This window comes from Berghia stephanieae, chromosome 4 (assembly GCF_034508935.2).
Source record: "Berghia stephanieae isolate SIO BIC M18660-M18661 chromosome 4, UCSD_Bste_1.3, whole genome shotgun sequence".
Lineage (NCBI taxonomy): Eukaryota > Metazoa > Mollusca > Gastropoda > Nudibranchia > Aeolidiidae > Berghia > Berghia stephanieae.
In genome coordinates, this window is record NC_088363.1 from 12,921,878 (window position 1) to 12,930,664 (window position 8,787).

The window sequence follows — 8,787 nt, forward strand, 5'->3', positions numbered from 1 at the left end:
GGAGATGATATTTTTTCCCTTGTAAATCATCTCTCTGTTATGCATTGTATTATGTTTAGTTTACATTTGTATTATATGGTTTGTAAACATTTGACTGTGTTCCTCTTAGTTGGGACCTGTGCTTGTGTCTGGATGAGACTTTTAGGTGATCTCAAACTAAGTACTTTGACGGTGTGATCTTGGAATCTACATCTGTTCCCTATTTGAACCAATTCCACTTTGTCTTACCTTTTCTTTTGTGCTTTAATTGTAATTCTAGAACTTTTTACTATCCCAATTTCTTCCTTTTTACTGGCGCTGATATGACCTTAATGTGTTGCAAGCGCCGTAAAACCCTTAAAAACAAAAACAAAACAAGCTATTGGAATCTACATCTGATCCCTATTTGTTCCCAGTTCCCCTATGTCTCACTTTTTCTTGGGTGCTTTAATTGTAATTCTAGAACTTTTTACTATCCCATTTTCTTCCTTTTTACTGTCGCTGATATAACCTAAATGTGTTGCAAGCGCCGTAAAACCCTTAAAAACAAAAACAAAACAAAACAAAACAGTCTTGTGCGTTTCCGTCCTTGTAATTATTATATTATTGTCACTAATCAAGGGACTGAATTTGGTAGGAAATGCATTCACATCAATAATACGACATATATATGGTCAGCAAGATTAGAAAACTCTTTCTGGGTGGGGATCCTGACCTCCCATAATGGGCAGGGAGGTATGTCCTGTGTCTTCTATCCCCCCATACCTGTTTTCCAATTGTTTCCTGTCATTGTCTTGGAATGAGATTACTTAGTTTTGTCCTGATCCTTGCTGGAGTTCCTTGGCTGGGAGGGAAACAGTCGAATGTCTAGTTATAGTTTTGAGAGATGATATTTTTCCCTTGTAAATCATCTCTCTGTTATGCATTGTTTTATGTTTAGTTTATTATATGATTGGTAAACATTTGAGTGTATTCCTCTTAGTTGGGACCTGTGCTTGTGTCTGGATGAGACTTTTAGGTGATCTCAAACTAAGTACTTTGACGGTGTGCTCTTGGAATCTACATCTGTTCCCTATTTGAACCAATTCCCCTTTGTCTCACCTTTTCTTTTGTGCTTTAATTGTAATTCTAGAACTTTTTACTATCCCAATTTCTTCCTTTTTACTGGCGCTGATATGACATTAATGTGTTGCAAGCGCCGTAAAACCCTTAAAAACAAAATAAAACAGAAACCTCTTAGATTGACGTGTACTTATTTGCAGGTCTGATAATCCAAATTGGTAAGGGCTCGTCGTTGTTATGGAAATCTAAAAACTGACGCAAGAGCTTGTGCATAACACAAAGGTGCAAATCTGTATACGAAGCCTGGGATGAATAAAATTAAAGGTAGTTTTCAACTTTGAGCCAAATAAATTAATAAGAAAGACACAGTATGATGTTATCGGTATTGTTTGCAACTATTTACTACCACCATAATAGAATAAGACAACAAATAATCGTAAATAAAATTGATTAAAAATTAAGAAAGAAACAAACCAACAAAATAACAACAACAGCTACAACAATAAATGATAAATGAAATAATAATAATATGAATAATAATGATGGTGATGATGATAATAATAATGATAATAATAATAATAATAATAATAATAATAATAATAATAATAATAATAATAATAATAATAATACAATTATTTTTAAATGCTACATTTTTAACAGTGGTAATAATTCTAAAGCCACCTTACATTTACCAGATCAAAACAATCAATAAAATTGACAAAGGCATTGAAAAAACATGCAGGACAAACAAAGATAGAATTGAAAGTTAATTATGGTCTCGTCTTGTCTGATCAGCACCGTAGTCATTGCCATTCAATAGGTAATCACAGGTTTGTAACCTGGCATGCCGATTCAATCACATACGACAGGATGGCGCCGACTATGCAGTTACAGTAGAACACAATGAGAAAGAGCTCAACCATTCAGGCGATTCAATCCCATACGACAGGATGGCGCCGACTATGCAGTTACAGTAGAACACAATGAGAAAGAGCTCAATCATTCAGGCGATTCAATCACATACGACAGGATGGCGCCGACTATGCAGTTACAGTAGAACACAATGAGAAAGAGCTCAACCATTCAGGCGATTCAATCCCATACGACAGGATGGCGCCGACTATGCAGTTACAGTAGAACACAATGAGAAAGAGCTCAATCATTCAGGCGATTCAATCACATACGACAGGATGGCGCCGACTCGCTTGAAGTCGAGATTTTATTTTTACCCCTATGTTTATCTAGAAGTGATTGGGTAACTGGAAATGTAAGATCTGGCGGAAAGCAATTTGCGATAGACTAGCGTTTTAACCAAAGGGTAGTAAGCAAATGCTATTGTTCGCTTAGCACTCTAAAATTTTGTATAAAGGACGGCTTTATGGACCGTGGGGCGCTGGTGGACTTTCAACTAATTACAACGGTACTACATTACCATATCATCGTACACAGTTGAGATAAGTGCAAGGCGTCTTATAGAATAACAGGTATCAATTCAATGAAGAAAAGGGAATGAAGTTCTTGGTATAAGTTGCATACAGTTTCCATTTTATCGCTTGAGCAGTTTATGGATTTTTCGAAAATCTCAAGGTGACAAATTAGGGAACAGGAGTGTGTACGGAACACTGGCGGGCAAAGCAGATGGAAAAATACAAGAAAAGACAAAATACATTCCAAAAATAATCAGTCTTCCTTGATTGATTTGTTGAGATGTTTGTTTTTCTCTCTTTCTGGGTGGAGTTCCTGACCTCCCATAGTGGGCTGGGAGGTGACAAATTAGAGAGCCTGGGTGGAGTTCCTGACCTACCATATTGGGCTGGGAGGTGACAAATTAGGTAGCCTGGATGGAGTTACTGACCTCCCATAGTGGGCTGGGAGGTGACACTGGTGTGAGATAAGATCTGAACAAGTGTGTACGAAACAGTGCAGACAAAGCATGCAAGAAAAATACAAGACAAAAACCCAAAACATTCTGAAAAAATCAGTTGTCCTCGATTGATTTTTCAAGATGGTTCCTTTTCTCTTGTACTTTCATTCTTGCTTTGTATGGAACTGTTTCGTACAGTTCACAATGTACACACTTTTTCAGATCTTTATGAGTTTTTTTAAACCGAAAATTATTGAGGATCGTATTTAGGTGTGCTGTTAGCATTAATTTCGTTTAGTCATGAGAGATAAAAATAAATTCTCTTAGCCCTAGTTGCTCATTTCGCTTAAAGTTTAAATCTTCTCTTTCGTCGACTTGTTCATCTGGACATAATACCAGAAAGAGGCTGTTGGTTACATATTGTTGTTTACGGTGTTTGTAGATTTAACAGTTTTAACCAAGAGAGCAGCTACAGACAAGAAATTCCTACTTGGAGGAAAGTGGCGATCGACCAAGGACACGTCACAAAAGATGATGGGTTAAAGATTTTCAGAATTCGGAACGAACATTTTATATTCACAGTAACATAGATAGTAGTAAAATCGTATGTATGTACATATGTGTGTCTGTAATAAATGTATTTTGAATCAGTTAAAAGGATGTAATTGAAGGCTGGTTTTCCAAAACTCGTTCATTCGATTTTTCTACTTTTTGAGATTTACCTCCATCCATGAGACAAAACGAAATGTAAATTTTATTTTAAGCATCAAATGGCACACGCATTTCACTAGATTTAAATTTGATAAAATAATAGACCAAATGAGAAATTTTAGGGGAAATAATCCTCAATATCTCAAAATGGGAAAAAAAAAAAACGGAGTTAGGGAGTTTTAAAAACCACTCTCCAATTGAATTTGGCAGTTTCGGCATTTTTTTTCAAAAATTCAAATTAAATCTTAGCTATTTAGTATAGAAGACAAAACATTCCTTTAGCCCTTCTTAATTTTTAAAAACTTCAATTTGGTGTACAAAAATTACCGGAGAAGACCGGTTTATATTCTTAATTGACAGATACAAAACTCCATAAAGGGAATTTATTTTATGAATAGAACTGTAAAACTTTGGAACAGTGTCAAGTATGAAACAAAAATGCTTCTTCTGAAAACAGATTCAAAATAATGCTTGAAAAAGAAATAATCAGTTCGCGATATAATTATGATTAACTCTAAATACACAGGCTGTTCAAAAGTTAATTGGCCTAAATAATCCTTTACATGATAATGATATTATGATATGGTGTGATATGATGGAAAGCGAGAATGACGGGGTGATAAACATCTTTTAATCGACTTTGTGCTGAATTCGTAAGGTGCGCGGTAAATAAACGACTAGCTAATTAATTCGATATGTGGTTAGTGAAAGCGAATTTGTGAATATAGTGCCGTTAAATGTCTGTCTTTGTGGATTCTCGACGTTAAATCTGTGTATTTAGTCTGTCTTTGTGGATTCTTGGCGTTAAATCGGTGTGTATTTTGTCTGTCTTTGTGAATGTCTCGACGTTAAATCTGTGTATTTCGTCTGTCTTTGTGGATTCTCGATGTTAATCTGTGTATTTTGTCTGTCTTTGTGGATTCTCGACGTTAAATCTGTGTATTTTGTCTGTCTTTGTGGATTCTCGACGTTAAATCTGTGTGTATTTTGTCTGTCTTTGTGGATTCTCGGCGTTAAATCTTTGTATTTTGTCTGTCGTTGTGGATTCTCGGCGTTAAATCTTTGTATTTAGTCTGTCGTTGTGGATTCTCGACGTTAAATCTGTATGTATTTTCGGTGGGGACAGTGACGTTGAATCTTCGTATTTTTAGTGGCGTTAGTGACCTTGAAGTTGTGTGTGTTTTTAGTAACGTTATTGACTTATGCTCTGGGGATCTTGATAACCTAGTGACGAATCTGTGATGGTTTGGTGGCGTTTGTGACGTTGCGTTCGTTTGTTCTTGGTGACATCGGTAGTTGATGACGCTGAATGTGTCTATTATTGTTGTCATTAGTGGCTGTGTGTTCTTGGTGACGTCATTGACATTGAATGGGTCTGTTTTCGGTGGCATTGCTGACACGGAATCCGTCTGATTTCGGTGGCATAAATGGCATAGAATCTGTCTTTTTGTGAGGTATTGGTGTCATAGAATCTGTCTCTTTTTTGGTGGAGTAAGTGACATAAAATTTGTCTGCGTTCGTTAGCGTTAGTGACGTAGAATCTGTCTGTGTTCGTTAGCGTTCTGTCTGCGTTCGTTAGCGTTAGTGACGTAGAATCTGTCTATGTTCGTTAGCGTTAGTGACGTAGAATCTGTCTGTTTTTAGTGGCGTTAGTGACGTAGAATCTGTCTGTTTATAGTGGCGTTAGTGACGTAGAATCTGTCTGTTTTTAGTGGCGTTAGTGACGTAGAATCTGTCTGTGTTCGTTAGCGTTAGCAGGGACGGCTGGTAATAATGGGCAGGGTGGGCAAATACCAGCCTGTTTTTTTCAAGTTATATGCTGTATTACCAGGTCCAAAATAATCAAATTTAAATTAGATAATTTCAAAAGTTACTACTTAAACTTGATACTTCGTACTGAAATCAATTTGTGTGTATTTTTTATAGATTGTGAAACACCATGCACCCCGTAATGCATAAACCAGGATACGCTCCTGTTCTTTTTATCCCCCCCCCCCCAACCACTCCACTCCACTCCGCCCACATCATCATCTCATCGTCACGTCGCCTGACGGTGAACTAACTCCGATTTTTGCTGTCTGGCCTCTCTAGTACTAGGTCGGGCTAATTCAAATGAGCCCACCTTAATAACCAGTGAACACTGAATAGAGATTTTGGCAAACGAACTTTTTCTTATTTATTGCCTTACTTGTGCTGGTACCATTGATGTAATGACATTGGGAAGGTTCCAGTATTGAATTAAATTTATTAACTTACTAATATTATATCAATTTAGTATTAATTTGTGTTATTTTTATATATTTGTTTATCCATTTAAATTATTTCTTTTTTTTTCTCGTTTTCTTTAGTACTTCTCAAAACTCATTTATTTAAATTTTCTTATTTGTTTTTTGTTGTTTGTTTTTTGTTGTTGTTTTTTTTTTTTGTTTCTTAACAAATTAATTTGTTAGTTCTTTTTTTTATTCTTAAAGTAATTACCGCTGTATTTTTATTGCCAGACTAAATAATTTTGCAAAACAATGTAATTTTCTATTGTATTCCCTCTAATAAAATAAAACACTTTTATTCAAAAGTCACGACTTAATAAATATATAAAATTCCACCACCATTTTGGTTTTCTCAACAATTGAATTGGTATACGAGAAATACTCTTCTGAGTAAGGAGAGAGTTGAATTCTAACTAAGTTATAGAGGAAATAAATACGTTTAAAGGAAGGGTGGGCAGATTCCGTACTTGCCCGTCCTGAAGCTAATACATACATAAGATGGTTCGCGATGAAGAGGCGGGAAGCTAGGCGTTGGTTGGGGAAGGAGTAAAGATAACACGGTCATTATTGTGATAGTATAACGAATGCATGAGGAGAGATTGGTAACATTCTTTTGTCTTAATTGTATTGTGTGAATTATTGGCGAAAGCCTAAGATTAAATAAACTTTGTAATATCGTATGGTAACCATCATTGTCGACGACATCGTCGTTGTCATCATAATCAACATCATCATCATTATCATCATCATCATCATCATCATCATCATCATCATCATCATCATCATCATCATCATCATCATCATCATCATCATCATTAACAACAACAACAACAACAACAACAACAACAACAACAACAACAACAACAACAATATTAACAACAAGTACAACAATAGCAATAAAAACAATATCAACATCATCATTCAATTTCCGTCATCGTCTCCACAACTATCATTCTAACCAACAGCACCACCAAAACCACTATCATAATTACATCCTCCCTCACCGCCTCGTCTACCTCCTCCTCCTCCTCCACCACCACCACCACCGCTACCACTATTCCAACCACTACCACCACCGGCACAATCATTCTAACCACCAAGACAGCAGTAAAAATGATGCAATTTCAGCTCTGAATGAAACTCGAGTCATATCGCTGTTGTTGCTTCTCGATGAAAACTTTAAGGTTACTACATACTACTGAAAACCAGTAATGTAACAGAAATATTAATCTCGCCGTTGAGGGATTAACCATCTCGTGTTCAGATTTTTTTGGGGGGAGTAGATAATGAGTTCCCTATATGGCCATGTCAATCATGTAGACATCCTTTGATGATATAAGCCTACTCTTTGATATCTGTAGACGCCTTTTCGTTTTCTACGGTCACTCATGGCTAAACTCCGCCCAGAAACGATTTCATAGGTCCGTCCATCACCAAATTTCAAACTTTTGTTCTCGTGAGTTCATAAGTTTTTTGACCGAAGAACGATTGGCTACTGAGCATCTTGACCCTTCAACGATTGGTCATTCTGGCACTCACGTGTCAACAGCCGTCAACAATGAATTGAATCATCGTCGATGCAGTGGAAGACGGCCATGGAATAGTTGCGTCACATCGCCACGTTGTTGAATAAATTATCCAGGCATGGTCGATAGGTTAAAAAGCCAAATTATGTTCTAGTTACATTTGAAACAAACAAAGTACATCACTGATCTCGTCTCTTTGAGATATAAACAATGATATAAAAATCAAGAAAATCGGCCGATAAACAAAAAAGTTGCTAAAAAAAGCTAAAATAAAAAAAGCAATTTTTAAAATCAAATTTATTCGTAAAACAGTTGGTTTTCAACCGATTTTTATGAAACAAAGACCAATGTACTTCTTTTTTCAAGCTGATTTCAGCAATGTGACTTTCAAATTCCTCAGAATTATATTTTTTACTTTTAGATTTTAGCTTTTAGGCCTACTCAATAAGGAGTTATATTCCTTGCATAACAATAGCGTAATACATTAACGGGGAGAAGCGTCTTTGTTTCGGCCAGCTGGATAGATAGCCCGTGATTGGTCGAAGACTTTGAGATGCTTGATTCACAATTCTACACGAACGGACCCCGGCGGTCTATCAAAGAGGTGTAACAAATTTATTTACCGACTATTTTTCTTGGTGCTAAAATTACAAAGTAATAATTTCGCATCAGAATAAGTAACTCTGAAGTTCCTATCTCTTTATTACAATAAAATTGATACCTCGAATGACAAAATCGACCCACAAATAAGGGAGTTATAAATTATTCATAATATTTTTAAAAGTTTACAATAATGGTCTTCAAAGTCATTTTTCATCACCAAAGTCGTAATTTTTTACCGATTTTTACCAAACAAAGTGCAATGTCAATGATTTTCACCCGCAAATAAAATAGGATCCAAATCGCAATTTCTGAAACGTATTTTCTTTTCTGTCGGCAAATTTATAAAAATCAAAGCTGAAAACACCCTGCGGCAATGACAGGGCCTGTCATTTCCTTCACAACAATTGGATTTTACTTACTGAGGCCAGTCTTGACTACCCCGCCCATGAATATCATGCCGTTGTCGGTTTTTGTCGGGTTGAATCTTAAAGAGTTAAAGCATCTCTTTAATTTTTCGAGTGAACGAAATGGACTTGTATTGTCAAGGTGTTGTCGCATTATGTCTCGTCGCGTTTATTTTTTAGTTGTATTTTCTTTCGTGATTAATTTTTGATTACGTTTGGAATAATTAAAATCTACTGGTATTGTCATTTCATTGTGAATGTGATTATTTGTGGTTGAAATTATTTATTTTAAAGGTGAAAAAAAAAACTATAATTAAAAAAAAAATTATATATATATATATAATATATATATATATATATATATATATATA